This window comes from Bos indicus, chromosome X (assembly GCF_029378745.1).
Source record: "Bos indicus isolate NIAB-ARS_2022 breed Sahiwal x Tharparkar chromosome X, NIAB-ARS_B.indTharparkar_mat_pri_1.0, whole genome shotgun sequence".
NCBI lineage: Eukaryota > Metazoa > Chordata > Mammalia > Artiodactyla > Bovidae > Bos > Bos indicus.
This window is the reverse complement of record NC_091789.1, coordinates 133,363,429-133,375,759: the sequence shown is the minus strand read 5'-3', so window position 1 is coordinate 133,375,759 and position 12,331 is coordinate 133,363,429. Positions and strand designations below refer to the sequence as shown.

The 12,331-nt window shown below is 39.5% G+C and overlaps 1 protein-coding gene across 13 annotated transcripts in view; it reads right to left on the bottom strand.

The window, feature by feature from the left end:
- The window catches only part of SH3KBP1 (SH3 domain containing kinase binding protein 1), a 331,727-nt gene that overhangs the window by 190,757 nt on the left and 128,639 nt on the right, over window positions 1-12,331 (bottom strand). The window lies entirely within an intron of this gene.

Here is a 12,331-nt window from a genome sequence, read left to right as displayed (position 1 = left end):
AATGAACAGAGTGATATCCTATGTTAGTAGATCACTACAATTTAGAATTCAGAAGGGGATATATGTTTTAAGGTGGTGATATATTTGCCAGAGCTGGACCCCTGAGATGTTTAGGGTGAAGAGGTGAAGGGGAGAAAACAGTTTCACTTATGTATATAAGAATATATATAAGCACCTATATATAAAGGCAGTTTATATAATACAATACAAAGTTTTTAAACAAAGTCGAACAAATGTCAATTCTTTCTAAATTGACATATAATTTAATGTAATTCAAATCCAAATACCAATGGAATTTTTAACTCGATGACATGATTTTACAATGGACAAGTGAGAGTGGCTAAAATGTATTTGAAAATGAAGAGTGATAACAGGAAGGACAAAAGCCATATCATATATTCAAATGTATTCTAAAGCCCCAACAGTTAACAATATTGATACAAGAATGGTTAGACAAATTAACGGTAGAGAACTGAAAGTCCAAAAATATTTAAATGATAAATGAGGTATCACAAATGAATGGGGGGGGCTAGATTATTCAATAAGTGGTCCTGGCAAAGTGGCTATTGCAAAATAAAAATCAATTTGCACACCAACCTCATACTCTACATCAAAATTCCTTATCAATTAAAAATTGGAAGTTAAAAACTGAAGCTTGTATAAAGAAGAAAAATTAGGTGAGAATTTATTCAGAAAAATCTCCAAAGAAAACATCAATATGCAAATCCACATATAAATGTACTATTTTTGTACATCAAAACCAATTGCAAACAAAATGAAAAACCAACAAACTAGGAAGCACAGTCCGCTGTGAATGACAAAGTAATAATATACTAATCAGTAAGAAAAATTGTATACAGATCTCAGTATAAGAGCCAAGAACACAACAAACAAGAGAGGGGAAAAAAGGTTGAAGTACTCTATTAATCAAAGAAATTCCAGCTAAAAACACTAATAAGCACTCTCCCCACTTCTGGTGGTGGTGGAAGTTGGCTGTAAGCCTTCCAGAAATCGATTCAATAACAACTTAAAATCCCCCCAAATATACACATGCTTTTATCTGGGATGACACATCTAAGAATCTTTCCTAAAGAAATCATCAGCACTGCAGATGAAGATTTAGGAGCTAAAATAGCCAACGGAGAGTTACTGACAACGGCAAGAAAAGCTGGAACCATAAACAGATTCTTTCCTTTCCAGCAAACCCTCTGTCTATGAAGCACAGAATTTAGAAAATAAGAGGTCTGGCTTTTGATTTACAAGGAAACTCATTTTTTTCCCCTCAAGAAATGAACAATAGAATGCCACAGTCAGTTCTCTACCCTTCTCAAATCGATTATCTAATATTTAGGTCATCTCTAGCAAAACAGTGTCTTTTTGATCCCTCAGACTCACTATCTCCTAGGCAACTGATTGAATGAGGAAAAAATAAAGCTTCACTGAGAAATATATAATTTGTAAAGATGTGAATAAATGCAATAACACGTCTTGTCCCTCAGCTGGGCCGGGGTAGTGGCCGAGGATGGAAAAGAAAAGGAGGACAGACAGACAGACACAGTCAGATGACGCATTGTAACACGAATTTATGGGGCAATTGTTTTAAATAGTTTTACTGAGATCTAATTTGCATACCATAAAATTCACTCATTTTAAGTGCGCAGTCTGATGGGTTTTATGTATGTACAGAATTGTGCAACCACCATAACAGTCTAATTTTAGCACATTTCTGTCACCCCAAAAAGAAACCTCATGCCCATTAGCAGTCACTTTCTGTTCCCATACCCAGCTCTGGGCAAGTACTAACCTACCTTCTGTCTATAGGGATGTGTCTATTCTGGACATACATATAAATGGAATCATACAATATGTGATATTTCATATCTGGCTTCCTTCATTTAGCAGTGTTTTCAAGGCTCATTCATGTTGCAGTATGTATCAATACTTCATGCTTTTTATTGCCAAATAATATTTCATTGTAGAGATTAAACCACATTTTGTTCATCCATTTATCAGTTGATGGGCATCTGGGTTGTTTCCAATTTTTAGCTATTAGGAACAATGTTACTATGAACATTTGTATACATGTTTGTGTGTGGTTTTCGTTGGGTGTGATATACTGGGTCATATGGTAACCATACTTAAAATTTTCCAGAAATGCTACACTGTTTTCCAAAGCAGGGGTACCATTTTATAATCCAACCAGCAGTGTATAAGTTATTCATAGTATTCCCTTATAATTATTTTAATTTATCTAAGATGAATAGTGATGTCCCTTTTTTACTTCTTCATATTAGCAGTTTAAGTCTTCTTTCCTTTTTCTTGATCACTATAGCTAAACTTTATCAATTTTGTTGACCATTTCAAAGAGCCAACTTCTGGTTTCAATTATTTTCTGTATTGTTTTTCTAGTCTCATTCATTTATTTCCACTCTGAGCTTTATTGTTTCCTTTTTTCCACTTGCTTTGAGTTTAGTTTACCCTTCTTTTTCTAATTTCTTGGGGTAAACAGGTTATTGACAATCCCACTTCTAGCTTCTATTTCAAAGGAAAATTAAATCACTACCTCTAAGATATATCTGCACCCTGATGTCCACTGCAGCATTATTCACAATAGCCAAGACATGGAAATGACCTATGTGTACGTTGATGGAACAATGGATTTTTAAAAGTGATACAAACACAGGTGTGGGTGTGCAAACACGCTGAGGAATATTATACAGCCATAGAAATAAGGACAATGTGAATGAACCTTGAGGGCATTATGCTAAGTGAAGTAAGCCACAGAAAGACAAATCTTACATGTTCTTACCACTACACACAAAAAAAAGGTAATTAAGAGGTGAAGGATATATTAACTAACCTTATTGAGACAAGCATTTCACAATATGTATGTATATCAAATCATTATGTGGCACACCATAAACTTACACAATGTTATATATAGCTCAAAAAAGCTGGAAAAACAAGGTATTGATTTGCGATGTTTTCTTTGTGAATATAGCCACTTGCAGCTATAAATTTCACTCTAAGCACTGTTTTAGCTGCCTGTAATAAATTTTTGAATGCTGTGTTTTCATTTTTACTCGTTTTGAAGTATTTTAAAATTCCCTTGTGGATTCTTCTTTGACCCACTGGTTATTTAGGAGTATGTTGTTTAATTTCCATACATTTGTGAATTTCCCACAGGTCTGTTGTTGATTTCTAATTTCATTCCACTGTGGTTGGAGAATATACTTTGCATGATTTTAATCCTTTTAAAATTATTAAGAGTTATTTTATGGCCTACCATATAGTCTAAACTAGAGAGTGCTCTGTGTGCATCTGATCACTGGCCCCTTCATGGACACTTTATTAGTATTTTTCAGACATCAATAATTTCTTCCCAACACTCTGGGGCCCTACTAGCAGTTTATCACTTTTAATAACAACTACTATTATATTCAGTGAGTGATGCCCTACACTACTATTACCACCCTCTGCCCCCAAACTTCTCTTTCCTAATTTTTATCCTTATAATTTCCCTAAGGGAATTAACAAGAGTAGCTTCTCCTTATTTTACAGATTAGAAAACAAGATCATGAGACTTGCCCAAAGTCCCACAGAAACTCTGGGGTGTAGCAGAAGGGGTTCTGGACTCTGTCCCCAGCCATTCTTCCTGTAACAAGGCCCTGCTGTCACTGAGCTTACTGAGGTCTTCAGAGAAACATAAATGGAACAAGAAGTTCAGTCCCCCTGGAATGCACTTCCCCTACCACCTGCACACATACACACACCCAGGGAAACCTTCAAGCTGTCCTTTCCTTCCCTTTCTAGTTGCAGACAAAAGGGTGGCCCACCCAGTATTGCAGCTGGGCCCGCTGTCAGTCTGACCATGGCTTAGGAAGACAGGCCATGAAATGTCCTCATTGTTCAGGGCCTAGCAGTCCCAGAGCCTCACAAGCACAAAAAACCACAAGTCCAAAGACTGAACCGCGGCTGCAGATGGCATCGGAGGACCAGGCTGTGATGACAGACCAATACGACCAACCTGTGTAATTAAAAGAGAATGAGGAAGCTTCTGAAGAAAAGGTCCCCTTTCCAGGGCTTTCTCTACAAGTGAGGACAGCTGCTGTCCCAACACAAGACCTCCAACGAACTACTTTCAGTTAACCTATCAGCTCTCTTTTGAGAATAAGCTCCCTTTGGAAAGGAGGAGCCCATGTGGGCCTCAGCAAAGCACAGCACCGCAGATCAGAGGGGTGTCCTTTCAGGTCTGCTGAGCAGAGACTCCATGTCCTCATGCTTGGCATCTTGATAAATGGGTCCCTGAATCAGGCCAAATCCTGGGCCACTAACAGGGACCTCAGCCACCTCAGGAATTCTATGATTCTACAACAAGCCATGCAGGCTACATGGCTTATTCTCATGGCCCTATAGGTGGGTTCATTATCTGAACACAAAATGCCCACGTCTTTCACAAGGAGTGGGAAAGAATGAATAAAACTCTTTTTCATGTCCAATCAGGTTTTAATAGAGTCAAGAAAAACTAAGATTCCCTATATTTCTACTAAAGTGGATAGAAAAGACAATGGAAATGTTTTGACTATGGGGGACCACCGTTCAGTCACCATTATAAAATTCACCACTGGATGAGCAAGTTCCATCCTGACTCAAGTCCTGGGTAGACCTGGTCTCTTAGTTCACTGGCTCTGCCCTCTCAGCCCACTTTTCCTGCCAAAACCCAGCCCAGGGAGACACTCTTAGATACGAGGATGCAAAAAATGATCAAGAGAAAAAATTTTCAGCTTGTCACTTGAAAAACAACCAAAAAGGATAGCTTTCAAATTTTAGATTTCAGGAATGTTCTTGTAGCATCATCTAACTTGTTTACTCACAACCACGGGTTTGAGAAGTAACATCAGTCATTACTTTCAGTGCCAGCATCACCATCTACACTCACTCATTCTAACATAACCTGTCCAAGGTAGAATCTGAAGATGATGTGAGACATGCTTAGATAGTCCTTGCTTTGCATTTTAAAGCCCAGCACATCTCAAAGTGGAATCCTAACTAGTCTCCAGTAAAATGTGGTTCAGTGGTCAAAGAGAAGCAGGTTTCCTTATATAGGACATCTGAGAGCCTGCAAAATTATAATATGTTTATCAGTCTCTAACAGGGTCTTAGCACATGCATAGCTGAGGCTGAAAGTTATTTGTCCTGACAGACAACTTTCTCTCTTTATCTCCTTATCTCTCTCTCTTCATTCCCCATTTGAGAATAGTTTATAGGGCTACAATTCTGCATAACACGTGCTGGGAAATGCTGGTCTGCTTTCTATTCAAGCTTATTTGCATGGGCTCTTCTCTAGTGCATGGAAACATACAACACCAACCTCTTTTACAACATGCCTTATAAATATAAACTTGAGCACTGCTGCTGCTGCTGCTAAGTTGCTTCAGTCGTGTCTGACCCTGTGTGACCCCATAGACGGCAGCCCACCAGGCTCCCCTGTCCCTCGGATTCTCAAGGCAAGAAATGCATGAAAGTGAAAAGTGAAAGTGAAGTCACTCAGTCGTGTCCGACTCTTAGCGACCCCATGGACGGCAGCCTACTAGGCTCCTCCATCCACGGGATTTTCCAGGCAAGAGTACTGGAGTGGGGTGCCATTGCCTTCTCCGAACTTGAGCACACCAAGGTTCAACTCAGGACTTGTGAAAATAAGCACTACATACAATGGTGCAATGTGGCTGAACCCAACACTGTCCTTGGACCCTGGTATGTTGCATAAAGCTTATACAATTCCAGCATTCTGCACCATGTGAATCATAAACTCCTCTACAACATGAGACAACTTCAGTCATTCCCACTTATATAGACTCTCTGACTTTTAAAAGGTACCTAAGGCTTTATGCCAGCAACATAAAATACAAAATTAAAAAAAAAATCAAGTGAGATTCACAAGTGGTTATGCACTATGCAGTGTTTAGAACTCCAAATGCTTTTTCCCATAGAAACAAAGTCATAAGTGGTGATTAAGTTCCCAGACTAACCCACAATGTAGCTAAAACAAGGCACGCCTGCAATGTCATCAAGTAAAAAAAGTAAAACAATAAAATTAAAGAAGAAACAGATTCATTTATCAAGAACACTTATGCTCAGTGGTATATCCAGAGGAGCTTAGAGGGGCAGCCCCTTCCCAAACAGGAAGGGACTTCCTGTAGAGAACTGACAAATGATAATGAAGCCAGCAAGCTCACTTGGCTTTTTATTTCACTACCTGCTGACAATTGAAGAAAACATCAGTAATGAAATAGTACTCCTCTGAGTAAAACTGGGTTCAACAAGAAGTGAAGCAGCAGTTAGGAGTACTTGGAGCTATGAAGGTGGAGACCGTGGCTTACCCACATGGATTTTAGTGTAATTCTTTATTGTGTCCAAATTAGTATCTATACCTAGAGTCTTGCCTACAGGAGTCCTTTTTTTTTTTTTTAATGCTTATCAGCAATTATCCTGGTCGGTAGGGGTATAAGAGATGGAACAAGGACAGAGAAATAGATTGTATGAGTTCAATGAGTAAATATTAGAAGAGAAAGGAAAGGAGCCAAAGAGAACACGTGTATAATGTGAGAAGCCATGGGTCTGAGATGGAATTGCACAGACTGAGAACACTAAATCAGAGGAACCAAAGGCATCCTGCTCAAGATTCTCCCTGGGAGAAAGAAAAGGCGGGGAGGAGGAGGAGTTTCCTAGGAGAGCCAGCAGGTGGAGCCACCACCACAAAACCACTTCAGGGAGGGTCCTCTGGAAGGACTTGGGTTGAAGTCTCAACCATTGATTGTTCCATGGGACACTCATGACTCCACTGTTAATGTTTTATTCCCCAGGCACAGAGATAAAAAGGAGATAAATATAATAGAAGAAAAATTCTAAAAATAATTTTGTCAATGACTCGCACATTAAAAATGACAGAAAAAATGTGATAGCAACATCCTTCTAGAATGACTTCTTTCCACTCTTTTCATCACTAACCCTAGGCCCAGTAGGCAGTACTACAAAGATGACAAAATGGACAACAGCAACATACTCTAACACCAATTACTGGTCCTAACATGGGCTCCTAATAAAACGTGTCAGAAATGCAGCGAGGGACCAGTTACTGCATTAGACCTCTCCATGGCCCCTTTACTCTCAAACTTTCAAGAATGAAGGTCCATTGGGGCAAAAGAAAAGACCATAAATGCATATACAGACACATTCAGATAGACATATATATTACTGCATGACTATATATGATATTCATCTACATTCATTGCCAGGTGGCCAACTTTATTTTTGTCTTCCCATGGTGAAGTGACAGCCAAGAGCTTCCACACAATAGCAATGCCTTCTCTTAACCCTCACTAAAAGCCAGCAATTTAGGTAAAACAGATGATTTGGAAACTTGAAGAAAAATCTGACTCAATGCCCCCCATTTTTCTGATTCCTAGTTAACTGGAGGTAACTCATATTTGTTTCTCCAAAAAGAAATTTGAAAGGAAAAAAGTCTTGCTTCTAGAAACAAATCCCCAGATCTCATATCTACCTCAAACAACAAGGTACTGGAAAACCAAAGTAGTTAACATTTTCTTTATTAAGGACACACTTGTTCCATCCTTTGTTTACAGTTTCATTTCAAACAAAGAATCGATCCATGCACTGCCTCTGAGCCAACACAAGAGTTCCACACCAGAATGTGCACATTTACATACACACGCACACACTCACTCACGTTCTGATGAACAAGCCAATGGATACCTCAAGGATATTATTCAAAGTTGCTAAGTAAATGCTCAAGAAATGAAAGCTTGAACAAACATTCCCTTTTCATACAGTCACGGGAGGGAGGTCACTATGGCCAAACGTGTTTAGGGATTAGAATGACTAGTGCTGAAACTGAGAAGAAGAAACATAAACGGAAGGTGAAATTCTTCTGACAGCTACAGGCAGCAGACCAAAATGGAGAGACCTTCTGTGAGGCAAACACTGGGTCCATGTTACTCTGAGGGGCGTGTATGTAGCCCCATCCACACAGAAAATGAATTCTGGAGAATTTATGCACTAACTTTTAAAGCAACAGTGTGTCACCAGAGGCAGAGCAGCTGCTGGTCCCTCTGGCAAAGAACACTTTTGAATTAAACCTGTCTGAAGGACTAAATATACAAGAAACGAGCTTCAAACAGTCATGTGCTTCAAAGTCATAGCCACATTACCAACTTGGATAGCAACCCTCCCCCATCTCATCTTGAATCTTATCTCATAGCATCAGCACTATACCTGTTACATAACATCCTTTAAACCTTCAGATCTTTCCGTATTAATCTCTGGAAGGGGCAGTAAAATGCAAATGCATAACAAACCTTAAATAAAGATGGTAAAAGCAGTTTATCTTTCGGAAGGCAGATGCCAAAGTAGCAGAGCGACTTAAAAAGATGATTATAGAATACATTGTATATCAGGAGAGCATAACAATAATAATAATAGCAAAGAATAATAAATGTGCAAAATACAATAGAGACTTACCAAACACTGAATTCATGATAAACTGGAAATAGAAACAAGGACATATAAAGCTAACCAGAAACATGCGGAGTGGCTTCACATTCAGAATGACAGAAGTAAATAAGAGATATATCCCCACTGTGCCAGAAAAAAAGATATAAGAAATGTGCAGCACTTTCTTAACATTTCTCAAGTGACACGACAGACTGGAACTGCTTACTGGCAGGACCCGCTGGTATTTTTCTAGTCTTTCTCTCTGTCCCAGCACAAAACATGGGGCCAGGACCATAGTAGGCACACAGGAAACATGTGTTAGGGAATATCTGTTGGTATCCATCCCAAAGTGAGTAAAGAACAATGTCCAAAATTGCAGGCAGCAGGAGGTGTTCAGAGAGAGGCAGCCTCCCCATGAGGCTGCTAACGGTACAAAAACTGGGCAACAAGAACCCTGAAACAGAAGCTGAGCCTCACAGAGGCCAGCAGAGTACTGATTCCAAGCTGGACATTTAACCTATCACATGGATAAACCTCGATGAGAAACACTTATAAGGGTGAAACCAAAAGATTTTTAATTATATTCTACTTCAACTGGAAGAGTCCATATTCAAATGAACAAAATCCTCCTTGCTTATTTTCAAGGATATATTTATTATATTTGCTGTTAACTGTTAAAGCATCCATTCTGTTCAGTTATGGTTTTAAACTCAAGGTGTGAGTGTCTTTAAAAAATAAACTTCCATGTAGTAACGTTGAAATTTAGGAGGGCCCACTACTTTCCTATATGGGTTCTATGATGGAAGAAGCAAAAGAATAAGTCATTCTCAGAAGGAAACAATCTTTTTCTTTCTGGTTCATGAGAATGACATTTTACTCCAAGAAAAGGTTTTTCATTTTCTGACTGTAATTTGTTAATATTCTGGAGTCTGGGATAACTTTTGGATATACACCATCCATGCTTCAAGTTTACATAAAAAATGACCTCTCAGGCCTTGGGGAAGGTTTATTTAACCAGAAAGTTCCCTCACTGTGACTCAGGTAAAGCCCAGAGAAGTGGCCAAGGGTGAGAGCAGATACAACTGTCCTTAATAGTGCTAATGCCTGGAATATATAGCTAATGGTTGCCAGGACAATGGGATGATCTGTTTGCTCACTTGCTTGCTCTCTCTCTCTCAATTTCAGTCACATCTTTTACTTAAATAAAAAGCCCGGGGAGTCATTCCAGTACCTCCCCAAATCAACTCTGTAGAGCTTTGCAAAGGTTAAAGCTGAAAACTGAAACTAATCAGTCCCCAAACTCATGTTTCCATGGTCCTGGCCTTTTCTCAAGGCTATGAATAGCTCCCATGAAATGTAAAGTATCTTTTGACCTTCTGCAGGTGCCTTGGTGGGGGGCCAGTGAGCTCATCCCACACCGTGAGCTACTACAACCCATTTGCCCCTGCTGCGAAGTGAGGCACATCCCCAGTGCAAAAACTTCTGGACACAATATTTCTTCAGCTCAGTCTGTCTCAAGTTCAGGACTCAATAAAATGGTTACTTTCCATAGAAATAGACTTCAATCTTTATTAAACCATTGCTAAGCCTATATCAAATGATATAGCCCATATAAAGTAAACAATCATCTCACATTTGATAAAGATGAAGAAAAAGAATCTGTCACATCTTTAGGATATAGATATAGAATTTAATTCTGTCAAATTCACACAAGGTCCAAGGCTGAACCACAAGGTGGACTCATATACTAGAAGAAAAACTCCAAGTTAGTGAGTCCAAGTAGCCTGTTACTACACTCTGAAGGCAACTTCCTTCCATAACAACAGCAAAGGACAAAAACATCCAAGAGATTTCTAGGGACAAAGCTTGATGGAAACAAAGGGAAGGAGACTGGTCATTTACGATAACTCGTAAAACTTGAAAAAATTAGTTGGACGGAAGTGTTTACAAGTAACTAGAATCATCCCACAGATTTAGCCTCTGATCCTTGTTTTACGGGGAAAAAAAGTGGTTTTTCATTAATTTGGGGTGGGAAAAAATGTAGCTTTTGAGCTCAGCACAATGAACTATTTATCTGGCCTGACAAGGCCAATCAATCCAGCTCCCTGTTTATTATAAGGAGTAGTAGGATACTGTTAGCTTTGATGAGTGGGGGCAGGGCCAAAGACAGCCCTGATCCTGGTACACAATTCTTCCCTTCAACTGGAAATTTATGTTTGGCCCAGGTGACCTGGGGGTCAGTATGAAGCCTGGGATAGAATGAAGATGGTTTCTTATGTGTTTCATATTTACAGGACACCCCCATGTGCTAAGGTCTCAGAGTCAATGACAGATTCATTACATAGAATACCTAGGAGTAATAAAAAGTTGGTCATAATCAGGTGGAGGCTTAAACAGGGAATATTAAAGTCAGTAAGCCAGTTCTTTAAATGCCCTTTTCTGGTTAATGAAAAATTCTGTAGGGGACTTCAAAGGTCATATTTTTGTTGTAAAGAGACAATTATCTGAAAAGTTTAATTCTTTCATTGATTTAAAAGTTCTCAGGTAATTTTTATCAAATTCATCTGGATAATTACCTTAGTTCCTTAATTCCTTATCTTCTTAAATTAATGAATTACCTGAATTATCTTATTTACTTTACAAAAACAGAGCTGGCTGGAAGGGCCTTGCCAATGACGTCTGGGTATGCAATTCCTCAGCCCACCGACCCAAGCAGTATCAGGAGAAATGGGAGGGGCTCAGGTGAGCAAGGGAGGTTTGGGGGTACAGACCCACGCACGGAACTCTAGCTGTCCAAGTCCAATGAGCACAGGCCTCAGGAGTTCTGGAACCTACTTGCAAGAACGCAGGATGGGCTCTGGGCTATGGCTACAGTTTTAGAGCTAGACAGCCCAAATTCTTACAACGGGAAATCTCCATTGGCAGGATGGGTTTTTTAAAAAAAAGGAAAGAAAAAAAATCCTATAGCTGCTAACCAGTGTGGGCCGCCAGCCAATATTTCATCTGAATAATTCAAAAAAGGAAATGTAACCCAGGGCAGCTGGAGAGGGTAGAGGAAGAAGCAGGAAGGAAGAGAGACACAAAGCTGAGGTCTCAAGCACTATGATCAATGGACAGTTTATTGGACAAAGTCTTACAACATCTACATTTGATGAAAGATTAGCTGTTCTTGCCCATGGTTATGCAAACTTGCCTTCTTTTTTCTTTTTAATGGAACCCTTTGCTAATACATTTCTGGGTCCTGCTTTTTGACCGGTTCTATGTTTCTCTTTAAGGAAGTAATAAGCCCCTGAAAAGGCTGCCTCTGAAAGTTAAGCTACCTCAGGTATGATCAGTGTGTGCCTGGGCTGGTCCAATGGGGCGGGTGGGCATGGGAGAAACTAAGGCAAATCAGTTTCCATTTTAGTATAAAATTGAGTCAGGTCACCTGTGCCATCTTATAGAATCTCTCCTACCATTTTAAACAACAAGGTCACAAAGCGTGGACAGGGGAGAAAACAAAACTCCAACCAGCTGATACCTGGAAAATCCACCAAGGTGGAGACAAGATGGTGAAAGGTTTTCTGGTTACACAGAAGTCTGAATGAGCTGCATCTCTGTAAGTCCTGCCTCCTAAACTGAGAGACAAGGCCTGTGTTTGGGAGCCCAGCAGTCAGAGAAAGAGCCTGCTGAAGTCTGCCCTTAAATTAAGAAGAGAGCGTGGCCAGACATGCTCGGCTTAGCCAGCACCATAGCATTCTCTGAAGTCACCTGTCATCCATAAAAATAGACACAAAAGAGAAAGCTAAAGTCCTAGAAAAATAATCATTTAGAAATTTAG